The sequence below is a fragment of the Python bivittatus genome, unplaced genomic scaffold, assembly GCF_059951505.1.
Source record: "Python bivittatus isolate LINGU-HERP-01145 unplaced genomic scaffold, Pbiv_v1 ctg000580_np1212, whole genome shotgun sequence".
Taxonomy (NCBI): domain Eukaryota; kingdom Metazoa; phylum Chordata; class Lepidosauria; order Squamata; family Pythonidae; genus Python; species Python bivittatus.
Window position 1 is genome coordinate 27,698,428 of NW_028277087.1, and position 13,330 is coordinate 27,711,757.

General features: G+C 39.7%; 2 long non-coding RNA genes across 2 annotated transcripts in view; one reads left to right on the forward strand and one right to left on the reverse strand.

The window, feature by feature from the left end:
* Positions 1-13,330, reverse strand: part of LOC148214702 (uncharacterized) — a 37,400-nt gene that overhangs the window by 3,338 nt on the left and 20,732 nt on the right. The window lies entirely within an intron of this gene.
* Positions 980-11,822, forward strand: LOC112542622 (uncharacterized). The gene is made up of 3 exons (XR_003086305.2): positions 980-1,296; positions 1,593-1,695; positions 11,732-11,822. It is a non-coding gene; the product is annotated as an uncharacterized LOC112542622 (long non-coding RNA).

The following is a 13,330-nucleotide window of genomic DNA, read 5'->3' on the forward strand; positions in this document are numbered from 1 at the left end:
AAGACAATCTATGCCTGTGGAGCCTTGCATGAAAAAAGACCCACCTTGGACTTTCCCAAAGCATGTAAGAAACAGCATTTTTTTCTTGCCTCTGGTAATTGCCATCCAATGCCAAAATTCATCCTTAGAAGTTACCATTTTGCAATGTCAGAGGGAAAAACCCAGTAATTGTCTATTTGAAATTCTGTAAAACAATTAACTTTGTTATGGGAAACTGCCAAAGCTGATATTTCATAATGCCATATCCCATGGAGAGCACCAACAGTCACCTTGTGTTTTGCCTGTTTATCCAGAAGTCCTGTTTCACAACCACAATGTTGAAAGTGCAAATTGAATAATACTGACTCTTCAGCACCTTATGACCTACTGACCACGAGGGGCAGTGTCTATAGATAGAGAATTAAAGATTTACTCTGTGTCCCCTCTTTGTCACTCTGCTTTTCCTCTAAGAGATTGCTAATCTCAGGTCACTTCCTTCTGCCTTTGTTCCACAGCATGCATGCACAGGGTAGATGCTCTTTCACTCTTCTCCTAACAGGATATAGTTCATTAGGTGCTAGCCTTTGCCTATCTCTATAATGCATTTCTTTAAATAAATCTCCTTTTCTATTATAGTTATAAAAGCTGCTTCATTAATCATTGCTCAGGTTAGATTCAGGTGCTCAGGAATGCTTAGAGAACACTTTTACCTCCAACACACAAACCATGGCAGAACAGGTTTCTTGTCTACGATTGAACTTCTTCCACCATCTGAAGAACCACAGCATAATGCATAGCCTTAGGTTTTGTTAAGTGGAGACTATCTGAAGAAGGAAGTCCTTCTGGATCATGCTTGAACTTTTGCAAAAGGCATATTTTTATTTCACCCTTATATAACTTGCCCCCTATTTCTTCAATGTTGAAAAAAGCCGTCCTACAAGAAGATGACCAGCTGAATAAATAGAAAAATAGTAGAACTTGTGGCTATTACTCACTGAGGTCCTAGCTATTTTGAATACATGTACCCACATAGCAATACATTGGAGAGAAGGAATGATACTGAGACACATGGAAAGAGTTGGTAAAGACTGGCGTGATGCTGGGAATGCATTTCATGTAAACAGTATGTTGGAACTGAATGTGTAGGGAGAGAAGCTGTAAGGTAAAGTCAGGACACTATCTGTCTAAGACTGCTAAGTGAGACACTGAAACCAGAGGAAGGAAAAGGGGATATTGATCATCAAATGCAAACTAGTCACAATTTCAGAGGGAAGAGAAAGGACTTGGGAAAAGAGAAAAAGAAAGCAGTAGTAAGAGGTATGTATACATTTATATGTTAGCGTGTGTGTGTGTGTGTTTGTGTGTGTGTGTGTGTATCCCTTCAAATATGAAACACTGCCAGGCAGAATCACATTAACTTGTGACCATTTTCATATACTGAAGCTAAACACATTTGCTGAAGTACAGTGTTTATAATGCTTGCCAAATAAATGGGTGAATTTGAACCCAAACAAAAAGGAAAAGAAAGAGAGTTGGGGGGCCAATAAATTAAGGCCATGGAAGGGGAGGGCCTTATGGGAGAATATATTTTCCACATTATTTTTCCTATTTAGGTCACCTCAGCGTTGCTATGGAAGAAAGAGCTTAAGGCAAAATTCTCAGTGCCCCTAAGAAGCTTGGAGATGCAAGAAAGACTTTGTTACACTACAGATTTAGGTAGGCTATTTTTTTACTTTTCCACTCTGGGAACTATAGTTTGTAGTTTTTGAGATTTCTGTATTAGAGATATTTAGCCTTTGTATTAAAGATGTTACAGGCCCAAAGCTTTCTTTAGAGAGAAAACAGATGTGAAACCAATAGTTCAGCCAAATGAAAATCCAATTCCATCATTGTTGCTCCTTCAATTACTGGTGTTCAAGAAAGAATGGGCAGGGTCACACTTCCTGCCACTGCCCCCACTGCAATATCTCTTCCTCCTAGCCAACATTTTGATGGAAGAGGGGAACTTTTTCTTAACACAACTGGGGAGAACTCTGGATCACCTGGGTTGTCTTTCTTTGCACTTTTTCCCATTTGAGATGGGGCAACAAGAACAGTACACAGTATTCCAAGTATGGTTCTATCTTAATAATTTATATGAAGGCATGATGCTGTTGGGGGGACGTGGTGGCGCAGTGGCTTAATGACGCTGAAAGTTGCTGGCCAGAAATGGTCGACACTTCAGCGGTTCGAGCCCAGCTCTGCACAGCAGAGTGAGCTCCTGCTTCCTCCCCAGCTCCTGTCAACCCAGCAGCTCGAAAACGTATGTGAGAAGATAAATGGGTACCCTCACTCCGGTGGGAGGAAAAATGCTGGCAGCGCCTTGCAAAAGGAGTCGGGAGCAGTTGCCGGTAGTGCGGAAGCCGCGCTCGCCCGAAAAAGGTGCGAAGCAACGGAAACCCTGCCTCCTGCGCTCACCAGCTGGGCTCTGCTCTAGGAAGGAGGCAATGGCAAACCACTTCCGAAAACATCTTGCCTTGAAAACTGCAAAGGACTCGTCTAAAAGCAATCACTGCAGAGTCGGTAACGACTGAGTGCAGATAAAAAAAAAAAAATGATGCTATTGGCAGCTTTATTTTTTATCCTTTTCCTAATAACTGCTAGCGTGCCTCATTCACAAAAAAGGAGGAGCTGGTTCTGGATGGGGATAGGACGCCCAGTAGGTGCAGACCATCTTTTCTCTTGCAGGAAAGGAATCACATGAATAGTAATTAATCACATTCTTCCCTATTCCCATCTAAAAAGGGGGTAGTTCACATTGCTGCACAACATAGTTTCAGATGTTTTTCTCCAAGCCACATTTCTTAAACTGGGCATGGAAAAATCAACATCATTGATTCCATCCATGATATCAAGCTGGAAAGAAGGTGGTTTTGTGCTTTCCTCATCCATTCCATTTAATTTAAGAGTCAACCCCCCAACTCTGCTTTATACATGAATGGTACAAGAAATGTGACATGCACACACTTGCTTTGCACCTTTGCTCCTTAAACCTACTGCACTTTGTTTGTTTGTTTGTTTTGGTGCTTTCAAGTCAGTGTTGACTCCTGGCAACTGCCTGGACAAGTCCCTGCAGTTTTCTTGGTAAGATTTCAGAGGCAGTTTGCCATTGCGTCCTTCCTAGGGCTTAGAGAGAGTGACTGGCCCAAGATCAACCAGCTGGCTTGGTGCCTAAAGTGGGACTTAAACTCATGCTGTCCCGGTTTCTAGCCTGATGCCTTAACCACTACAACAAACTGGCTCTCCAGGTTGGGTTGTAGTGTGCCTATGTTTCCATTTGATATCTATTATCTTCCCTCCCTCCCTCCCTCCCTCCCTCCTTGGTACTTATAATCCACCACAATCTCAAAGGACTCCATACGACATCTGAATGAAAACAACACATAAAAATAATATCAATATCAGATATCAAACCAAAACTCAAGATAGTTATCCACAATCAATCCGCTGGGGCCAAAGGCATGCTGAAATCATTCAGATTTAACTTACTTATGGTATTGCAATAAGGTGGGGGTTGCAAGTCCTTCTGGGTGTGGGTATCCTACAGAGTGGGGGCTCCTACACAGAAGGCCTGCCATCATGCCCAGTCCCTGGGTACTTTGGGTGGATTTCCAGCTGCCCCTCTCTAGATGATTGGACTGGGCAGGGAGATTCAATTCTGATAAGACACAAGCCTGATCTATCCTGGTACATCTCTATATAGGACTTTAAAGGGAATGAACAGCATTTTGAATTGGGCCTGGAAGCCTACTGGCAACCAATGCAGTGATTTTATTAGAGGTCTAATTCTACATTAGTGGAAGATTTAGCCACCATATTTTGTACCAGCTGCAACTTTGCCAAAGATAGCCCCACATATAGCATATTGTAATAGTCTAAGTGGGTGCTGATGAAGGCATTTGTCACTGATGTCAAGGCATCCTGGCCCAGGTAAGGCTATGGCTTTTACCTGAGGCTTGAAGCAGGAGTCATGAGTCTGGAAGGACCACAAGTCACATTTTTTTCCTAGCTTATTGACTTATTATAATAATCAGGAAGCCAGAATCTGATTATTCTTTAGGTGATATGCAGAAAATAGTAAAAGCAATTTAAAATAATAACATGAATAAAAATGCAAGTAAATAAAACTGCAGTAAAACCATTAAGATAATGGGTGAGAGACTAGAGCAAATTTAAATCAGGCAATAGATAATGGGAAATCTGGTTAATTTCAAAGAGTATCATTTACAATTACATGATATATGGCTTAAAATATCCACTTACAAGAGCACTGAAAAAAGGACTTCTGATGATCTCACACAGAAGCAATGATATGATTCTTCAAATAATATGGCCCCAAATAATAAAAAGTTTTAAAAGTCAACTGAAGCCAGAAATGGACAAGAGAATAAAATTCTGCCATAATAAGTGAGCTAGTCATCGTGAATAGTTTAATAGCTCTGCTTTGGATGAACTGCAGTTTCTGGGTCACCTGCCAATACAGTCCAAAGTGTATGGCAGTAATCAGGCAAGAGCTTATCAGAATACTCTGGCATGATTTTTTTCCCCTTCAGTGTTCAGGTGGTATTACTTTCATTTCATTTATGGCCCATAAGTGAGACAAACTGTCCTTAGCTATAATGGAGTTGAAGTAGTAGTTTTCCTCTTATGCTGACTATGTCCAAGGACATCCTCAAAGAATATAAATGTTAGGCATTGTAATCCATTTCTTTGGAGGGAAGTCAGGTAAGGGCAATGACTTCAAAAAGAGGCAAGAAGGGGACTGGCAATGGGACAGCACATTTCATGCCAATATAGTTTTGGCCAACTCAAGGATGGGCCAGATAACACTGTAACTTGCTAGTAGGGGAAAGTCCGTATTAGCAAATCAATCAAAGTTGGAAAGGCAGACCTACAAAGCCCTCTGAACTTTGAAACTAATCTTTTAGGGAGAATATAACCTGCTCCACAGCATACATTTATAGGGATGACTGCCCATCAAACGTACCTTGATTTTGTCTACTTTGAACTTCAGTTTATCGAAATTACAACCATTATTGCAGCATGTCTGGAGAGTCAGAAGGTGACTCTCCTTTTGCTTTGTGTGAATGTTGATTCCAGTGGTACATAGATTGGGTGTTTGTGAGAAATTTCTTCTTTTTATGTTTTGAAAGGCATTTACTAAAATGCCTATCATTTCTTCATAAGCAGGATGGAAAGTAGATCAGATTATTTTTAGAAAAATGAATGTGGGAGAAAGTAAAACTGACTAATCTGGGCATCCTTAGCATCAGATTTCTGTAACTTCAGATTAGACAAACATTTTACACTTATTACTAAAATTCTACCATTAGACACCAACAGTAAGACATCCTGAATACAGGAACTTTACCAATAGAGGCGAATATGTGTAGCTCAGAGTTGAATGTGGAGTCCTTGGGGTTCTCTGAGTTTGGTTCTTTTCTTACAGGAACTTTACCCAGATAAAATGCCGAAGAAATGGCCTTAAAAGAAACCCCAGTAATAAAATAAAATAAAAAGGTCCGACAAGCAGCAGTGTTTTCTAATATCCAGCATGAGAAAAAAGCTCTTTACACTTCCAACCCTCCTCATAATTCTTGGTAATGAAGGATGATACAACTTTACTACCACACTCCCATCAGCACAGCAGAAAGTTCCAGAACTCCTAACTTGGAGAATAATACATGGTCATTTCAAAGCTCCAAGAGTTTTCTTGGAATTGTAGAAGTGGAACAACTTACAGAAGGACTACTGAAATCCTTAGTTCCAGATGATTACTAGTTTGCTGTAGCTGAATGCCTTATCTCTACTCTGATTTAACCAAGTTTCACAGTGAATAACTGATACTTATCTCTTTCTGGACTGCTGCCAAACTTTGAGCACCAATGTTTTATGGGATATCTATAGATCTATATATCCATGGTCAATTAATTGGAACAACTAACTCAGTGGGAAGTAAGGATTTATAGAAGTTTGCCTAAGAAAGCCAGTGTGGTCCAGTGGTTAATGTGGGTGGATATTTGTCATGGGCAATTTAATTCTAAGTTTTGCCCCTTAGAAAGGACAATCTGGTGGTACTCTGTGGTATTAAATAACCAGCAAGCAATTTCTTGACCACCTGATAAAGTTTATGGTTTCTCAAAATGCTTATGGTTTGATCTTCCATTTTCCAAAATATGTTTGGTAATAAAAACCATCATTTCTCATAACAAATTAATGGATGAAAAAACAGCATGTATTTTTAACTTAAAAGTAGGGGTTAGGCAAACAATAAAGGCTAATGGTTTGAACTTATTCTTTGCCTTGTTTATAGAATTTGCCACAGATGTTCAAAAATATATACAACAAAACCTGCATGTACTGTATTTTATCTACAATTAGTAGCTACTAAGATTGATTGATTGATTGATTGCCGGTATAATGTAGTGTAGTGGTTGAGATGTTGAGTTAGGAGATGGGGGACTGAGGTTCTACTCCACCCTTGGCCATGGAAGCTCACTGAGTGACTTTGGACTGGTCGCTGTTTCTCAGCCCAAACTAGTTTTAGTTCACAGGGTTGTTGTTGCCAGGAAAAAAGGAGGGAGCACTAGGTACACTGCTTTGAGCTCCTGTAGGAAAGGCGGGATCTAAATCTAATGAATGAATTGCTGTTCATTATGTCTGGAATTGCAGGTGGCATGCTATTATGTGTGTCCTGCTGGCTTTACCACCACTGCCAACCAAGCAGCTAGCCTGACTCAAGCACCGGCCCAGGTGCAACCTGCTGAAAAATCTCAGACAATTGGGAGAGTTGGCAATACAGCCAGTACCTACCTACCCATCACTCTATTCCCATTTCCAATAAGCAATATGATGGAAAGTCCAGAAAGAGAGTATGGGAAAGGTGAAAGACAAACAGACTTGCTGAGCTTTGGGACGCTGTTATAGTAGATTTGTGTCAACCTGCCTGTGCAATGAGGTCATCTCCAGGTGTACTCTCTTGAGTGATACCATAAATTCAAGTGAATTGTGTGTGAAAAGAGAGCTTGCTTGGTTGAGGCAAGTTGCTTTTGGAATATCCTTTATGCATTTCAACTGGGGGAAGGGGAAGGGAACTGTTTTACCTGGAGACTAAATGTTATTCATTTGTCACACAGATAATTTATTTTTCAGATTTGAAAATCTTTCAGTTATGTAAGCACTGCTTTTATTAGCTATTCCCCCCCCCCGTCCCCCACAATATTCTATTTTTATTGTTACTTATATTGGTCCTAAATCACCCCCTGGAACTTTACCATTGAAAGTAGAATCAAAGTTGAAGATAAAATAAATAACATTGAAGTAGGCAACAATGAGGTACTGAGTAGAATCTTCCATCATTTCTCTCACATCATCTTCCAGGCCTTAACAGAACAACCTCAGTGATACTTATTTGAGGAATAAATCTGATATATGATGTTTGTAAAACTGTGGCTTTTTAATTTTCAGATTACCATGTACATATTCTTTGCTTAGCTTCCTGTAGACTTAGCCAATGTTTTGTGGTACAAAACCCCATGTATGTGGCTTGAAAGATGTGATGTCTGGTCCACCACCGATTACAATATAGAATAAAAACACTAAAACTATCCACAGGCGTCAGTGCCAAGATATCCTTGATTGTTTTGGCTTTGCTGGTTGGAGTTATAACCACTACAGAAACAATCATTTCTAGGAGTCTGATACAGCACTGAAATTCAGAAATGCCTTTCTAAGTTTCTTTCTAAACCTGGCCTTCGCCCTGTGTGGCCTTTTGCAAACAACCTTTGCTTCTAGTGCTTAAGTCATCTTTGGAGAAATGCTTTCAGTGCGCAAGGGTGATTATGTTTAATTGTGAGGATTGTTCAAATAAAAAGTTAGCACTTTGTATTAGGGAAACTGCCTCCATGAGACTTTTAAATGTCCTCATCCAATTAGGCACAACGTAACAAGTCATTTGATGTAGTTCTCGTAAGTTCAGAGGCACAAATACTTTCTGCTATAATGCGAAGGAACTGGATATCATAGTCCACAAAAGTGAGGACTTGGAAATACTGTTTTAGTGTGTTCCTAAACTTTGCAGAAGGGTGATTTTCCAAGGTGATATTGAGCATACAAACGCTCCTAGATGTACATAAATAAGAAGTACTGTGACTGCAGTTTTGGCTTCAAGATCACTGAGAAGGAACTGCTGAAACAATGAGAGGACTTTCATTTTCTGATCCTTTCAGAAAATCAGTGGCAGTAGCAGTGGTTGAAACATCAATATATCAGGAGGAAAACAATAAGTGTGCCCATAATTGGATGGAGGAGTATTTCAACATTCCATCTCTAAAGATTACTGCATGGGTAGAGACTTTTTGTGTGTGCAGGTTCAAGAGGATTTCTGCACAGATATCTCTATGTGTCTAGAAGAAGTCCTTATTGCTTCTGGTCAGCAAGGCAGCTAACAGAATCATATTAAAATATATGGTGCCTAAGTCATTTACATGTCCTTCCACTCATTCGTATAATTACTGAAAAAATATTTTAAAAATCAATATGTGGGAATCTCCTGAGGCTGGAGAAGCTAAACCAGTGAATGTTTGGAACACCTCTTGCTCCAGAAGAAACTGCATAAACAGTTTTGTAGTACATATTCTGGTTCAAGGGACTTATCAGTGGCAGGAAGTCTTGTCTCCTAAGATTTCTACTGGGTTACCTGAACCCATGACACTATAACTCCCTCCTTGTCTTCAGGAATGCTGAGAGGGGTATCTTTGTTGCTGTTTCCCCATCACTGTGAAAGAAAACACAAAGAAAAAAGCAAAGTTGGGGTGGAGGGCTGGTTAAAGACCAGCTTTCCTTCTCTCCCATTATCCAGTTGGATGAGCTGTTTTTCCTCCCTCATTCACTGTGGTCCCGGGAAGAAGCCCTGAGAACTTTTCTGCAGTGACAGAAAAGTACAGCGGAAGGAAGAGGATCATTGGCTGTGTGGAAATGCCCCTTGTTTTACAGCCCAGTGCACAACTTTGGTCCAATATTCACACATGATTTCTCCTAAATGGAGAACAATGAATTTGCTTGCTATGCTCCATAAATCCACATTTATACATACCATATATAATTGCTCACATCATTTAATCAACCTTTGCATAAATATCTGAATAGGTAGCCCAGCCATAATTACTGTACCTAACACGTAGAACCTCAGGCTATTGCCTGGGTCACCTACCCCAAAATTTAGCCCTGGCAACCACTACAATCCACTTATTTTAAAGAAAGTACAGATAACACTCCTGAAATAAAACAAAAACAGGAAAGATCATGACATAAGCTTTCTGGAAGCTGCTTAAAAACAGATGGAGCCCTTTACCAAGAACTAGCGTCTTTTATTTTTTAAGAGATCCCAAGTAAACAACAATAAAAGTAGAAAAATAACAGCTCAGAGAGGGATCATTATCTCAGCCAAATCCATAGATCATGAATTAAACATCATAATGATAAAACCCTGGAGTATTATGAGAATTACCACTTGATTTATTTGGTACTTTCGGATTTTTCTTTTAGATGAGTTGCCAGAGAAAGAACATAGTTAAACAATAAACTTTACTTAATTTTGTTTTATTGCCCTTAGTTTTAATTTTCAAAAAATTGAATAGATTAAAGGAGCGCAGCTGACCGGAGTTACCTGTCTTATGTTGAGAAAACAGTGAGTGATTACAGCTGTTATGATACAATCTATAGGGAATGAAGAATTGACCTGTTGTGATTATGTTGGGGATACTATAGGTTAAAAGGGCTAGCTAAATGGCATGCATGGCCAAACATTTGGGGCCTGGATCATCTTTTGAGAATGTACAAAATGGCTGACATATAGTGATTTGCCAATTCATGAATGGCCTGCTACAAACATCCATTCATCAGAAGGTGCCCTTTATCCCTGACCTGCTCTCATCTTTGCTTTTTTTCTGGGCTTTCATCTGGCAGACTTCCAGAAAAGCACTGGACTGTAGCCGTTCACCCTTTTTATTTTCTAAGGATGCGTACTGATTGGTCTGTTTGTTCAGAGCATGTCTTATATAAATGAAAAATAAGTAAGTACATAATATGATGCTAGAAGCTGGTGCCTTGCTTTGTAGCACATCGTTTCCCATTTAACTGCACATTTTTAATTAAAAGAAACTTAAATATTAAAATCAGATAGGATGTGTCTGACGATGTATCTGAAACTAATTAGTGGCTAATTATTCCACTGGTCTATGTGGAAGCATAATTATTCTTCAGGCCTTCCTATCAATGGACATTTGACCTTCAAAAAGGCCAACTGAGCTTGTGGTATGAAGCTTCACATTTATATGATTGGTATCAGGTACTGGATGAGAAAAGACATATATTGAGAGGGCTCCTTATACCAGAATCAGAAGCCTAGTTCATCATGTTTCCTGGTCTCATTGAGGATCCCTACTAAAATATATCCATACTCATACAAGCCCCTTTCAACTAATACCAATCTTATATTGTCCAGGTGTGGATAATGGGTTCTTCCATCTCTTCGGGCTGATCTCCATTAATACTACTGAAAGTTCAGAATGCTGTGACTGTTGCTACCTCATCATGACTGCAATATCAATTTTCCATATAGTTAGGAAATTTAAATATTGAGGTGTATACAAGACATAGAAGAGTATAGCTCAAGGTTGAACTGTGGAGTCCTTGGGGCTCTCTGAGCTTGGTTGTTTTCTTGCAAATATTTTCTTACCTGGCTAGGTAACATCTTTAGTGCTAGAATGGAGTGGGGTTTGCTCTCTGTTTATATACAGTGGCATGCCCTGCCAGTATTGGTGTGTGTGTGTGTGTGGTTCCCCCCCTCCCCCAGTTGCCTTGATTAGGGTATTGTTTACTGCTTGATTGTATGTCTGGTGATAATCTTGGGGTTAATCTCTGCTTATCTGGGTGATGATTGCTGGTGAGGAGATGTTCTGGTCTTTTGTTTCCTTTTTATTGTCTCTTTTGAATAGTGTGTAGATGTTGTTTATCTCTATATGCCTGTTGATAGCTGCCATTTCCAGGAATTCCCTTGCATTTTTGGACTTAGTTTGGTCTAAGATGCTGACGGTTTCCCAGTTGAAACTATGGTTAAGTCTGTCCATGTGTTGTGAGATAGGACTTGAACTGTGGAACTGCTGCCCAAAGGATTTGAATCCTAGAATTGCAATAGTTTTCTTTATTATTTAGGGCTTTTCTGGTGTCTGCAATCAAAGTAGCTTATCAAAGCTTTCTTCTGGAATATTAAGCCTTCTAGTTAAGTACTGAACTGGGTAAAACCTCATGGCAAATCAGCTACTCCTTACTTCCACTTTTATGGAGAGTTCAATGGCATCAAGTTTCCTAGACCCAGAGCATGGTTTCTGACTGTCTTGTGACTCAGTTGACTGTGGATCAAATTGTCAACATCTTATTAGAACCAAATAAGACTACATCAGAACCAGGTGGGGTCCTGAATGGTGGAATTAACCTAGACAATTAATTTATTAGCTCAAAACTGCTGCCTTCCTCACAAGCTCAGGACCCAGCCAACACTACAGTAGCAGATACAGCTGCAGCACTGCAGTTCTCAACCACAAACATCTACCCCTTTACCTGATAATGCAGTAGGAATCCTGGAAAATATATGACCTCTCTAACACAGTGTGCATTATACCTGAATAATTTATTACAGATCTCTCTTTTGCAGAATTTATGATTGCCTTTTGACCAAAGAAGTGAAAAATGGGCAACTCAAACCCATTTCTGCAACCAAACAACCCAGACATGGACAATTATAGCATGGCTGAAGGATGCCTTTGATGATCCTCTTCCAAACAGGTGATAGTCAACTCCAAGATCCTGTGCTTATCATAAGTTAAAAGTTGGGTGAGTGCATATTTAGCTGTCTTTTAATTGTTAGCTCACAAAGTGGACTGGGATGAACAAGTCTTGTCAACCAGAGGGCTTGTCTGATGAACTATGGGGCATATTCATTTGGTAGGGCAACTGAGAAACTTTGGTTGCATTAATCAACTCTGTTTTGGAATACTTGAAAGATTCCAGGACTTGTGACAAAGTAGAGGTGGGAGGAAAAGATGCCACTATTCTCTTTCATTTCTTCCTCCCCACATTTTGCCTGCTACTCAGAGACTTCAGGTGTTAAACCCATACAGTTCAGAGTTAGCAGGGTTTCCCTATCTGCAAGAAAAGTAGCATCAGTGCACACACAGGCTGTATTTACATTGTGGTTAATCTGACTATTTTGCAGAATAGTCTGATACTCCATCACTCACTTACCCCAGGTCTGAGGTAGTGGCAAAATGCTGTATTTGAGGAACAAGGAAGGACATTTTGCAAGCAGATGCCCCAAGTGCTGTAGAGCTGGCCTTTTGAGAAATGGGTAGTCCCAGGCTTGAAGGTGAGGACACCCAGAAATTAAGTGGAACCAGGCAGCTGATTATTTGCATCAGCATTTTGCCCTTCCTGTTCTTCTTCAGGCTCATAAATACTCATAAATTCTTCAGGCAATAAAATTGCAAGACCCAATGGATTCTAGTGCTTTAGGAAACTTCACAGACTCTATAATTGCAGACAAATATGCTTACCTCACTCACCTTGTCAGTTAATAGATAAGGACAGATACCTTGATTTTTGTGCTCTGGCCTTGACTCCAAATTCACAGAACTCTTTCTACTCATGATCTGCAAATATCAAGAAAATCTAGAAAATTTATTTCTAGAAAATAAATAAATTATATTTGCCTTTTCCATTATATTTTTCAATTCTTTTAGGTATGAACTGGCTTCAGATTCACTATTCACAAATTCATTGGGAGTGAGATTTCTAGGATTTTTTTTTTAGTCCCAAACATATAAAATGTGAGGATTCAACAATTCCAACTCAGCTCAGCAAGACTCCCCCCACCGTTTTATCTGCCAAACATTCAGATTATACTAAAATTTCTTAAGGAAGCTACACAGATCTTGCCCCTTCCATCAGTTCTATGACAGTACTAGAAACCTAATTACTGGAAAACACAACCCATAATGTCAAATGACACTTAATGAAACCAGCAAAAAGATGTAGTTCTTCCTCTGTTATAGTCCAAACTCTCTCCCAACGTTCATTCATGAAGACAAACAGATTGGGTCACTTTAAGGGAATCCCAAGGGGGCAATTCTGTTACCCAAGGACAGCATTTGTTTTTAGGTCAGGGAACAATATCTTGTTGATATTGTACCAAGAGATTCGAACTGTGAAGTTCTGTAACGTCCTTCAAAGAAAACTGGCAATCACCTTCAGCACA